The sequence below is a fragment of the Tupaia chinensis genome, unplaced genomic scaffold, assembly GCF_000334495.1.
Source record: "Tupaia chinensis unplaced genomic scaffold, TupChi_1.0 Scaffold144346_1, whole genome shotgun sequence".
NCBI lineage: Eukaryota > Metazoa > Chordata > Mammalia > Scandentia > Tupaiidae > Tupaia > Tupaia belangeri.
In genome coordinates, this window is record NW_006204205.1 from 3,252,214 (window position 1) to 3,265,560 (window position 13,347).

General features: G+C 49.7%; 1 pseudogene; it reads right to left on the minus strand.

Moving 5' to 3' along the window:
- Window positions 1-7,607: 7,607 nt before the first annotated feature.
- Window positions 7,608-8,315, minus strand: LOC102480833 (B-cell CLL/lymphoma 7 protein family member C pseudogene; annotated as a pseudogene).
- Window positions 8,316-13,347: the final 5,032 nt, after the last annotated feature.

Consider the following 13,347-nt stretch of genomic DNA (forward strand, 5'->3'; position numbering starts at 1 on the left):
AAAGAAGTACAGCTCCAATCCTGTGGACGCTGCCTGTGTCAGGGACCCTCCGAAAGGGAGGTTCATTTGGGGTCTCAGAATACCCCTTCCTCTCTCTCATGTCAGAAGTCAAAAGTTACCTGCTTTCTGACTTGAATGATCATTTTGCAAGCCCCAGGAGGCTAGGAAAGGGGGTCTCATCGCAGACCCCTTATCTGATTTAGCCACCGTCACCTGCCGACAGGCCATGCTCTGCTGCTGCCGGAGGACAGCTCCTGTCAAGGAAGGGAAGGCATAGTCGCTGCCTCACTCTCAACACGCACGCTCCTCTTCGTCCCCACTGACTGCCCAGCACCCCTGTCCCCCCAGCTTCCCTGCGGCCAGCCCCTCCTCTTACATGTCTCCTGCAGGTCAGTCCGCAGATGCATATCCCCTCCAAGTCCCAGGATCGTGCCTAGACACATACGTCCGTGTTGTGGCTGTTTTTAGGGTAAGATATGTAGATAGAGGTCGAGGAAACTGATCTCAAAAGCATCCTATCCAGTTTCACAATTGCTGGATGGATGGAAAACACATTTTACCCTTTTGTGTTTTCTGCACTGAATATCTTTTTTTAAAAATTTTTAAGGTTTTTGCCATAGGATGCATGCCCTGGCCAGAGAGAGACCATGAGAAGGAAAGTGAGAAATCATCCCTCAAGGGGGATGGCCATGCTGCGACCCCTTCTCCTCCATTCTCCTCCTAGGATCTTGGGTACTCATGCACACATGCCCTGTGTGATTTTTCAAGCCACCAGGTCTGGGACTCAAACTGCAATTGGCCATGTGGGAATCCAGTGCCGTCTGGGGCCAGCCACCATGCCATCTGCTGGCCCCTGCCCTCAACAACTCGAAGCATCTGCTTTCATTGTTATCACTGAAGTTCTCTAGCATTCATAAACTTCTTCCCGGGGGGAAATCTTCCAAATCCTGTCAGCCTCCGGCAAGCAAAGAGTCTTGTAAGCCTAAAGGAGGAACTGTCCCATCAACTACCAAGCCCTTCTGGCCATAGCATTTCTAAAAAACCAACCCAAGTCAGCCTTTTAAATCGAGAGAGACAGAGTCCACTGCCACAGTGTCAGTGGCTTTTCCACTCAGCCTTCCATCTCTGTGTCTGTCTGAAGGTATCTCCGCTCTCCATGGGCCTGGGGTGCAGTTACTGGAGACGGCCAGCTCCACCCTCGCTGCCAGCACACCAGATGCAAGTGAACTGAAGCAGGAAGCCACCTGAAGCCAGGCTGGAGTTGCAAGAGTCCAGTCCCAGGAGGCAGGGTCACCAATGCAGGAGGGTGAATGTCTTTTACTATGAAGCCAATCAAGCTGCCAGGGTGGGAGGCGGAAGCAGACAGACCGGACACTGCCTGCCCTTCCCCACACCTCTGTTCCAGAAGAAGCTTGTGGACGCACTGAACACCACCTGGTGGAAGAGGGCATCCCTACAGGGCCTGCCTGGAGCAGAACCCAGGGCTGATCCTCCCAGTAAACACAAAGGGGCAGCCAGCTCATCCTTGGCATGACTGAAGCAGCATTGACCACACCACAAGAATCACCAAAACTCTTCTTACAAAAACTCCCTCAGTCATTTTGAAATAAATTTCATTTAAAAAAATTAACATAGTTTTTTCCCCCATAATGATAAATACAAATAATTTGCACCCATGGCAACATGAAGGCTTTGAAATGACTCTCTTTTGCTCAAATAGGCAGAACCCTGCATGAAGGTTCTAGGTCCAAAACCCACCAAGCCATCCCCCATGGGAGGCAGGAAGAGAGATTCCGCTTCCAGGCACTCATGTGAACCTCCTGAGGCCTGAGAGTGGCCACTCCTCCTGTGGCTGAAGCCATCCTCCCAGCCCCAGCTGGCCCAGGCCTCTTCGTTCAGTATCCAGGTCATCTGAGTGCCTGCTCCCTTCCCCAAGTCCCAGCAGAAGCTGGAAGAGCCCCATGAAGTCTCGGCTGGGGTTGGCCACAAATACCAAGCTCCAGGGTCCTAGAGACAGCAGTGCATTGCTGCAATCCGCCCCACCCAGCCAGCTCCTCAGCTCCAGGCTCATCTGTGCAGAAAAGGGCTCCCTGCTCCAGGCAGGCACTTGGGAAGGCAGCCCTCAGCCCCACAGACAGCAGAGAACAGCCTGCTGCTGCAGGGAATTGGGATGGCCGAGTCTGCACTTAGGAGAGCAGCCAGGAGCCGGTGTAGTGCAACCACATCTTGTTTTCTGTTGACCAATAACCTGTGAACTAAAGGGGATTTCAGAATTGAGATGTGAAAACAGATTCATTCTGGATATATTTTTCTACAAGGGGCCTAAAAAGTGTAGTCAATCCATTTTTTACAGCGTGTTTCATTCACATGCCACAGACACTGAGCCGTCTTCACTAGCCAATCCTGCAACTCTGTCTCCAGCCCTCCTGCTCGGAAGCCTCTGAGAGTCGACACCCTCCAGCCCCCCTCCTACGCATCCACCAATCTACCTCACCTCCGCCTCCCACACCCAGCCCCTCCAGATCGCTGCCCCAGGCCAGGAGACCAGACCGGTGATGAAGGATGATTGTGAGAAGCCCTCTGCCAGCCCTCCCCATTGAGACCCCCAGTGCCACTCTGAGCATGCTGAGACCCCATTGGGATGCAGCCCGTTACTGCCTAGAATCACACTCCAGCCCCCAGCTCCCAGATCTTTGGAGTTGGGTGAGCAAGACTGGAGAGGGCCCACTCAGAACTGTCTTGGAAGTCGGATATTGCCCACAGTATAGACCGTGCCATCTCTGCCAAGTCTCACCTCTTTGGGTGAGCTCCCCAATGCCCTCCACTGCCACTTTGTCCTTTTCCTTTCCTGTTCCCTTCCTGAGCCTCAGGTCCCCTGTCGTGAGCCACTCCACAACAGCTCCTGCCACTCAAGGAGCAACTGACCTGACCACTACACCAGCCCCCCGGTGGCCTTGTCCCGTGCTGCTTTCTTGCTTGGGGTACAAGGAAGAAGTCACTCACAGGCCAGATGCTACTATTTACCCCCAGGCTGGCATGTAAGCGGAGCGGTTTTGTTCTAGAAAACTACTTGCTGCCTTGGTTTTTCTCCAAAATCATAGAGATCATAAAACAGAGATGCTGAAGAGACTCGAGGAGGAAATAAAAAGCAGTACCCAGTTTCAGGGTATGATTACAACACCCCCAAGTAGCTGGTGGAATGCAACCCACTCCTGCTTTTGTCTACACCCGATTCCTGCCCAGTCACGTGATGACATGAGCATCGCATCGGGGGCTGCGGACTTCGGGCATCAGCCACCAGGAGACACGTGGACATGGGAAATGGTGTCATGCACCCAGACCCTTCTTTGGAGCTGTAGACAATGAGTGGGGACCCTAATGAACCAGAGGGGATGCGTGAGATGATGGAAAATTCAGGAGAGTGGGGGTTGCCTCTAACATTCACAGCACGGCTTCTTTAGCCAGCGCCAGAGTATTTAGCATGTGTTTATTTTATTTTATTTTTCAGAGACTTTTGCTAAAGGGCTCATGTGCTTGTCTGAGTGGCAGAGAGAACCAGAGAGACAGAAAGAAAATTATCCCCAAGGGGGATGGCCACATGGCAATCCCTTCTCCATTCTCCTCACCAGATCTTAGGCATGCATGCACACACACCCGGTGTGAGTTTTAAGCTGCCAGGTCCAGGACTCGAACTGCGATCAACTGCATGGAAGTCCAGCGACGTAACTATCACACCATCTGCTGGGCCCAGGCATACATTTATTTTTGCTTTTGTTTTTGTTTTTGTTGATAAGCCACAGTTCATACACCCTTCTGTCCAAGCCCCCTTGACTGACACAGACCCATCCCTTTTCCATGGGGCCCTGGAGGATGTGGGCCACACACTAGAGAACTCAACCTGCATGCACAAAGCAGCTACCATTGACCGGCCCCCACCCAGCCTAGCGACACAGGGCTCTCCACCGTCACCATGACAGGATCAGAAAATGCTGTCCTGTGGAGGTTGCCTCTTCGCGATCGGAGCTTTGCTTCTCAGGATTGGCTGACATGAGGCCCAAGAGTTCCAAACTGAAAAACTGTCCTAAACCTGAAACTTCACCCACTGCCCAGCACGTCGTCTGCGATGGCCGTTAAAGAGCCGTTGGTCCTTTTCTACTTCCGCTGCTTCCAAGAGGTGAGGGGAGCAGGTCCGCAAACCACGCCCCAGATCCGGCACCCCCTGGAAGTGGCCCACGCCCTCACTGCCTGGCTCCCCCTTCCTGGCCTAGCCCCCTAGCGCCCTGCCTCACCTGCTGCTCATGCTTTCTGAAGGCCGTGTGAAGTGATCGAAAAGCAGAACTGGGCATGGAGTTTTGCTGGCGTGGTCACGCACACAGCGTCATGCTATAGTGTAGCTGAATGGCCCTCAGCACGTGACGTCGCACACGCCATTGTCCCGTTAAGCTTCTCATCCTTCCCCGCCTCAGAAACTTTCAGATCTTTTATGTCAAGGAGGATTACATTATTTTGAGCAGTTGTGTAGACTCCAAAATATATTTTGTGTAATCACCGGTATTTCTCAAAAAGCCTCCTGTAATTACTATACATGTGAATTTTTCCTTATTTATAAAATATATATAAATTATTTTTAATACATCAACTTTAGTAGGAATTTGTACCAACACAGTAACAGTATGTGACATTTGAAATAAGTTTGTGTTTACTTTGGCGTATTACACAGTATCGAACACATGGTGTAATTGCAGTATCACTTGATATAAAGATGAGTCACAAATTATCATAAAGTATTGTCATTGTAAATGCTCTTTTTCTGAGGATTTTACAATAAAACTGGAGAAAAGTTACCTTCTTTCTGGTGCCAGTCTGTTTGCAGTTGTAGAAATGATCACTGATGGGACCAGCAGGTGGCATCATGGCTACATCACTGGACTCCCACGTAGTCAACCGCAGTTCGAGTCCTGGACCCGGTGGTTTAAACACACCGGGCGCGTGTGTGTGTGTGCCCAAGATCCTGAGAGGAGAATGGAGGAGAAGGGATTGTGGCGTGGCCATCTCCCCTGGGGGTGATTTCTCATTTTCTGTCTCTCTGTCTGGCAAGCACACGTGCCCTATAGCAAAAACCTCTTCAAAAAAAAAAAAGTTATTCGAACAGGAAAGAGAAAGAAGGCATTCAGAAGGCTGGTTACAAAAGTCTGCTTTGTTGGAGATGGCTTTACTAGAAAACCACCTAAATATGAAAGCTGCATGAGGCCAATAGGCTTACATTTCAAGAAGGCCCTTGTAACACATCCTGAACTGAAAGCCACCTTTTGCTTGCCGATCCTTGCTATAAAGAATCCCTCATCCCCACTATACACAACTTTGGGAGCTGTCCTAAAGGCACTGTCCTTGAGGTGAACAGGAGCGAGTTGGGCCTGGTGACACAAGGAGGCAAGGTTATTGGGGGGAAACATGCCCAGGTTACCAACAATCCCGAAAACAGTGGATACGTAAATGCCATCTTACTGGTTTGATAGCAGTTTCATACAAGTCGCCATTTGTCATTTTTTAAGCCGACACCCCTATCTTTTTTGGGGGGGAGAGGTTTTTGCTAGAGGGCACATGCACTCACCAGACAGACAGAGAGAGACAGAGAGATAGAAAGCAAGAAATCACCTCCCCCCCACCCATAGGGGATGGTCACACCGCAATCCCTTCTCCTCCATTCTCCTCTTGGGATCCTGGGTATGCACGCACATGAGCCCAGCGTGAGTTTAAGCCACTGGGTCCGGGACTCGAACCACGGTTGACTACGTGGGAGTCCAGCAACATAGCCATTACGCTAACTGCCGGTCCCAGACACCCCTATCTTGAAAATCACCATGACTGTGATGTTTCAGATCAGCTACCAGTCTCACATGTCTGCAGTCATCAAAAAATTATTTCTTCAATTATACAGCAAACATTAAAATGACCTGGCTTTATAAAAATTAAGTAAATAAATAAATAGATGCACTCATTCCAGTCATGAGGAAACAACCTTCCTCATGAATCACTTTCTCAAAGCCCCCCCACCCTCAAATACCATTGTAATGGGGGTCAGATTTCAACATTTCAATTTGGGCGGACATGAACATTTAGTCTACAGCAGCGGCCTACCCAAGTTGACACACAGCATTAACCATCACAGTGACATAAACAAGCTATTGTTCCTCCTCTCTCCTGGGGCAGTAACCTTCTGTGACCCCAGCCCTTGAAAGCCCCACAATAGCCTCCTAAGGTGGATGTTAACTGCCAACTCTGTTCTTTTTTGTGTGTGTGTTTCTTTTTTTAGGGTGCTTATGCTAAGTGGAGAAAGAGAGAGGGATAGTGAAATGAAAAGTGAGAAATCACCCACCAATGGAGACAGCCGCTCCCAATCCCTTCTCCTCCATTCTCCATGTTACAGAAGAGGGAGCTGAGCTTAAAGCAACAGAGCCGCAATGCAGGCCCAAGTCTCTATGGCCAAAATACACGTTAACCACTGATCCGCTGCTTGTGTAACTCACCTTGACAAGAGTTCAAACCGCACCTGCTCCGGCCTGTTCCTTGCACACCAGCCCAACAGCAAGGGTCCATACAGGGGCTTCGATCTAACTTCGGTCCCGAGAGGTCCAACTGCCCAGATAAGCCCCCCAAGTGTGGCATTTGGCCAGTGCCTTGGGCAGGAGGAAAAGCTACCGTGTGGCTTTCCCAGAACACACCGCTGGTAACCACTGGGGCTGCACTTCAGTTACCGCCAAGAGCTTTCTCTCTCTGCCTCATTAACATCTGGAAGAGGGAGGTCCACAGCTCTGGCAGCTGAGCTCTGCATCTGACCTGAAGGCCAGAATGCCTGGTAGAAGCTCACTGCCCCACAGGGGCCAGCTCATCACCACTGGACACCTCCTGTCTGCTCACAAGCCCCAGGCAGCCAGGCACTGGGATTTGGGGTGGGGCAGAGTGGGAAAACAAAGGTGCAGCCTGCCCCTGGGCTCTTGACCCTGAGCCCACTCCTGGAATCCCACCCAGTGCCCCCACCCCAGTTCCCTCCTGGCCAGTCCACATGGAGACCCCCGAGAGAGACTCGGTGCTCAGGCCCAACACGCCCGCCCAGGGCTGGGAGCTGGGAGGGCAGACTCCCCCTTTGGCTCTGCCCACAGCCGGCAGCCAGAACTGCCTCAGCCATGCGCAGGCTCCGTCTTTACTCGCCGCTTTCCAAAAACCACCTCCACACCGGGCCCAGTCCACAGGAGCCCCCAGTCTGCAGGCATCAAACGGACCCCAGAAGGACCACGGAGCACAGGCTCATGGAGGATGCCGGCGGGGCTCAGGCAGGGAGGCTTTCTGATGAGGGATGTGGAAATCACGTGAGGAACCGTCAGGTGAGAGCCCGCCTGCCGACAGGAACAGCAAAAGCAAAGGACTGACCCGAGAGAGAACAGCAAGCACGAGCTGCCGACAGGTTCATGGACCTACTATTTGAACAGAATCCCAACCTGTTTCCCGACTACATTTTAAGCATAGTGCCTTAGCATTTATTTAATTTATTAAAGCTAAATCCGTTTTTCTTTTTTCTTTTCTTTTTTTTTTTTTTTACAAAAGGGTCTTTATAAAAAGCCAAAGGGGTTCCTGGGGCAACAGGACAGGCAGGTCAACTTCTCAGGAGTCGGGGCATTTGGGCAGATACACTTGGGGGTGGCGGACACACTCCACGTCCTCCGAGTTACGAGCTGCCTCAGGGACAGATGGCACTGACTCAAAGATGGGGTAAGCTTCAGGGGCCTTAGCCTCCAGTAATTCTGGAACAGGCTCCTCCTTGGTCAGCATTGGGGGTTCATCTGTGCTACCTACAGTTATGCCCTCAGGATCTCTCTCTTGGCCCAGCCTTGGGGGCTGAGCCTCTTCAGGGATCCCTTCTGGAGGTCCAGCAGGTGACAGGGGCGGTTGGGCTGGGGGGAGGGGGAGCCAGGGCTGGGCTCAGTGCCCTTTTACAAGGAGCCTTTTGAATGGAAACTCTGGTTGTTTTCCTCATCATTGAGATCCAGCAGGATGAGAGGGCCACCCTCTCTGGGACTGGCGCCCCTGCCCCTCTGCTCCTGGCCACGGGATCTCTCTGTCCCGCCACCTGCCCGCTGCTGCTCCTCCTCATGGGGGTCCACCACTGGCACCCAGAGCTTTGGAGATACGAAGGGAAGTGTCGCCCACAGTCACCCAGAGCTTTCCCATCTCCAGACCTTCTCAATGGTCGCCATCACCTTCTTGATGTCATCCTTGGCCCGGCTTCGGGTCTTGGCCGGGACAGGCTGACCGGCCATGCTGGCAGGGGGACTGCCTCCCATCTGGCAGGCTCAGGCTTGATGCCAGGCCGGAGCCCAATCTGTTTTTCTTGGAATTAAAAAATACAGTAAAAATTCCATAATTACTGACCGTAGTAAGCTATCAGCGAGGTGCTACCTTATAATATATTCATTCTACTCAGAGTTTCACGCCTAACGTCAGACATGCATTTGTAGATAGGGATACGCCAGCTGAACTTGCTATTGAAAGTACTTAGATTAAGAAATTTTGTAAATCAATAAAATGTGGGCAGGGGGAAGGAATGGAAAACAACTGTGGACACCTGAGATCGTGTGGGAGGAGGGTGGAAAATGGCAGAGGGTGAGAAATGGGAAAAATATATATACATGTATGTATATGAAACTAGAAATGGAAAATTATTGACAATAACATGTACAACTAAGCCACTATGCAGCACACTCTGGATGGGAAATCACATTTTGTATGCTGTGACAATGCTCAGTGAATGAATGTAAATTAATTAATTAAAGACAAAAAAATTAAATTTAAAAAAAGAGTAAGAATAAAGAACGCCAGGGCAGGCACACAGCCGTGTGAGGGGGCTGCCCCAGGAAGCCGTGCCAGGCTAGGGGAGCTACCTGGTGGTACACCACATGGCTGCAGAGCTAGTGGGAGCTGGGACTCCGGGCAGTGTCCCTCCACGGGAGCACTGAGGTCTCAGAGCGTGTGGGTTACAAGGAGGAGGGAGAGGGGGCACTGCTGGGAGCAGACTACCGGCCCGCATCCTCGAAGCCGGGGCCCCCAGCCACCACAGCCAGGATTCCCCTGCTCATGGAGCTAGGAAGGAATGTCAGGGAAAGGACAGAGGGAGCCCCTGTGTCTGGGGACAGGCAGAGGCTGACAGCCAGCCAGGGCCTGGATCCTTCCCTATGAGCAGAGTCCTGGGACTTTGAGGTCCAGAAAAGCGCTTCTATCAGGAGTTATGGGGCAGGAGAGAAACATCCAAACTGTGCAGGGGCTGCACAGGGCCAGAGGGACGGGCACACTCAGGGACAGAGGCTGGGGTGCCAGAGGAGAAACACAGGGCAAGCACCCAAATGCCCCGATCTGCAGGGGGCACGGAGCCAGGGAAGAAAACTGGAGGGTGGCCAGCGGGTGGTCCAAAACCACAATTCTCAGTTAGAGCTGTGTATTCAGATCTAAAATTTCTCGTTCTTTTGAGAGAAAGTTTTTTTGTTCATTTGTTTGTTTCCTACAGGATGTCTCACTGGAGAGACAGAGAGACAGAAAGTGAGAAATCATGCCCCAGGGGTAATGGTCACACCGCAATCCCTACTCTTCCATTCTCCTCTCAGGATTTCGGGCATGCACACACACACACATACACCCCTGACATGAGTTTTAAGCCACCAAATCCGGGACTCGAACCACGGTCAGCCACATGGGAATCCAGCGACATAACCATTATGCCATCTGCTGGCCCCACATATCTAAAATTTCTACAGAAGTTTTAAAATAAAATGTTATTCATGCACTAGTTTCTGTCCAAAGAAAATCCATTTGTTTCCTTAGTTCTCACTTCTCCAAAGCCACTGGCCATCGTGCCCATGCTCAGAGCCCGTCCTTTCAAACAGGGTTTCCCCAGTTACTAGACAGGAAGAACTGGTCAGCAGTGACCAGAGGAACTGGAGAGTGTCCTGAGCAGCCCGGGAAGAAGCGATGGGAGGTGACGCCCCATCGGGCGCCCACTGTGTGCAGTGGGGAAATGCACTCATAGCAGCTCGACAGCAGGGAGACTTCTGGTAGGCTATGACTGGCCCAGACCCAGGGGAACCTCAGAAGGAGCGACGGCGCTGTGCTCACTCTAATCAGGCTTTCTAGAAGCCTCTGAGCAATCCCAATCAGTATTTGCTCATGCACTGCCAGGCGACCACACGCACACTGCCTCAGAAGGTATATTCACATTTTTCTAAAGGAATACTAGACGAGAGGGGGAGGGGGAGATAGAACAAGCATTCCGAGTTCTGGGATTACTGGATTTTCTAAAATCCTTACAATGAACTGTATCACTTTTGTATTAGGAAGGGAAATCTGATGTTGATCCTCACTCACGGTGGAACAGGTGCAAAACCACCAACGGTTTCCCTTCTGTTCCTGCCACCTTTGGGGTGGTCACAGACAGGAAGGATTCATGTCCTTGGTGATCAGGGACACTCTGAGAGGGGAGTCTAACCTCCCAGGTCTGGGCAATGCTTACAGAGCCTACAGACCCTGCTGCCCCTTCCCACACTGAAGGACACACACACACACACACACACACACACACACAGAGGACGGCTTACTGAGAGACAATGAAATCATTCCTACCATCCGGGCAAGAATTTCCCTTTGAGCCGCCACCAAGAATGTAAGTACCCCATCACTTCCCAACTTAGGAGTGATGGTCAATGCTCTCTTCCTGAGTATGTGGCAAAGTAGACATTCAGAACAATTCTACCATCAAAAACACTGGAGAGAGAACGTATATAAAGAACACCTTCTTGGACTAGCACGTAGTGTGATAGTTAAAGCACTGGATCTCGGGACCAGCAATTAGCGTAATGGCTATGTCGCTGGACTCCCATGTAGCTGACCGCGGTTCAAGTCCTGGACCCGGTGGCTTAAACTCACACCGGGCGCGTGTGCGTGCGTGCCCAAGATCCCGAGAGGAGAATGGAGGAGAAGGGATTGTGGCATGGCCATTCCCCCTGGGGGGTGATTTCTCACTTTCTGTCTCTCTGTCTTTCTCTGTCTTTCTGGTGAGTGCACGTGCCCTATAGCAAAAATCTCTCCCCAAAAAATAAATAAATAAAGCACTGGATCCCACATGGCTGACTTCATGGTTCAAGTTCTGAACCCAATAGCCCAAAATTCACACCAGGCATGTCTGAAATCCTGAGAGGAGAATGGAGGTGAGGGGGTTAGGGCATGGGCACCCTCCCTGGTGGGGGGCAATTTCTCACTTTTCCTCATGTGTATGTGTGTGTGTGTGTGTGTGTGACTCCCTCCCCAGTGAGTACACAGGCCCTAAGACCAAAAAAAAAAAAAAATTTTAAAAGAAAAAAGAACACCTTCTTAAACATTTAGGAGGCAAGAAGGGAGTGAAAGAGTTGGTGAGAACACATATACCCTGAGCACACTTGTTACTCCAAACAAACCTGGGCTTTCCTTGCAGTGGTCACCCAGGAAATGGAGGTAGGAGTTAAGGTTAGGCTCGGTACCAAAAGTGTGATCCATAAAAGGAAAATTTAACAAATAGGACTTCAAATTTTTGCTCTCTAAAAGACTCTGTTAAAAGAATTTTAAAAGACAGGCTAGGATGAAATTATTGCAAACTAACATCATCAGGAAAGTCATGATGTATTTTTTAATGTTTTTCTATGCAAAAATGCATCATGATAGGACCAGCAGGTGGTGTGGTGGTTAAGGCACTGGACACTCCCACATGGCTGACCACAGTTCAAGTCCCAGACCTGGTAGCTTGTTTTCTCACTTTCCCTCTCTTTCTCTCTATGTCTCTCTCTGGTCAAATTAAAAAATAAATGAATGAATAAATAAAGAAATCATTTTTAAAAATGCATCATGACTTTACCCACAACCCAACACATATCCAGCAAAGAACTAGTATTTGAATATACAAAGAACTCACAAAAGTCAACGGTAACATAACAAGCACTTTAATTAGAAAATGGGCAAAATACTTGCATTCTTAAATTTTAAAGCAGATATTCCACCAAAGAAGATATATAGATGTTAAATAAGAACATGATAAGAATGTTCCACATCATTAGCCATTAGCAAAATACCAATTAAAAACACAATGAGATATTACAACATATCCGTCATTGGGTTGTTGGAAAAGTCATGAGGTATCTTTTCTATGTTTTTTGGTTATGACTTTTCTAATAACCCAATAGAATTTCTAAAAATACTCTTTTGACAGAATAAAAACCAGTGATACCAAATGTTGCTAAGGATGTAAAAAAAAATTGGATCATTCATACACTATGAATGAGAATGTAAAACGGTACAACTGCTCTGGGAAACACCATGGTAGGATTTTTACAAATCAGCATTCAGCTCCCACATGACTCGACAAGTGCACTCCTGGGAATTTATCCCACAGAAACAAAAACATACTTTTCACACAAAAACCCGTATACCAATGTTTCAAGAAGCTTTACACGTTATAGCCTGAAACTGGAAACAGTCCAGCCAGTCGATGGGAGAAAGATTAGACATAGTGCAGTATCTGCCATGGACTACTTACTACTCAGCAACCGAGAAGCATGGACTACTGGTGCACACCATGACCTTGGACGGACCTCCAGAGAAATAGGCTGAGTGCAAAGGTTGGCACTGGAGCCAGCAGTTGGCATAGTGGCTAAGGTGCTGGGTTCTTACATGGTCGACCATGGTTCGAGCCCCAGGCACAATGGCTTGAAAATTGTGCCAGGTGCGTGTGCATGTGCGTGCATGCCCAAAATCCCAAGAGGAGAATGGAGTACAAGGGATGGCAGTATGCCCATCCCCCATATTAATTTCTCACTTTCCCTCTCTCTGTCTCTCTCAGTCTCTCTGCAGTGAGAGCACATGCCCTATGGGGCTTGGAGAGGAGTCAATACCAAAAGGTTACAGGACTCCATTTACATGCCATTTCTGACACGGCAAAATTGTAGGAGTGGAGAATAGACAGATGGTTGTCAGGGACTGAAAAGGGGGTGGGGGCAGCTATAAATGGAGAGCATGCGAGGCCTCCTGTGATGGAAATGCTGTGTGTCTTGACATAGCCATGTTGATGTCCTGGCTACACTACCATATGATGGTTTTACAGGACGTTACCCTAGGGGGAAAAGGGCAAAGGGTACACAGGACCTACTTGTATCATGTCTTACAACTGCATGTAATTATTTCAAAAGAAAATGGGGAGATAAAAGCCTTCAGACCCAGCTGGTACTACCAGTAAATATTTCAGGAAGGCGTAACACCAATTTTACACAAACTTTTTCA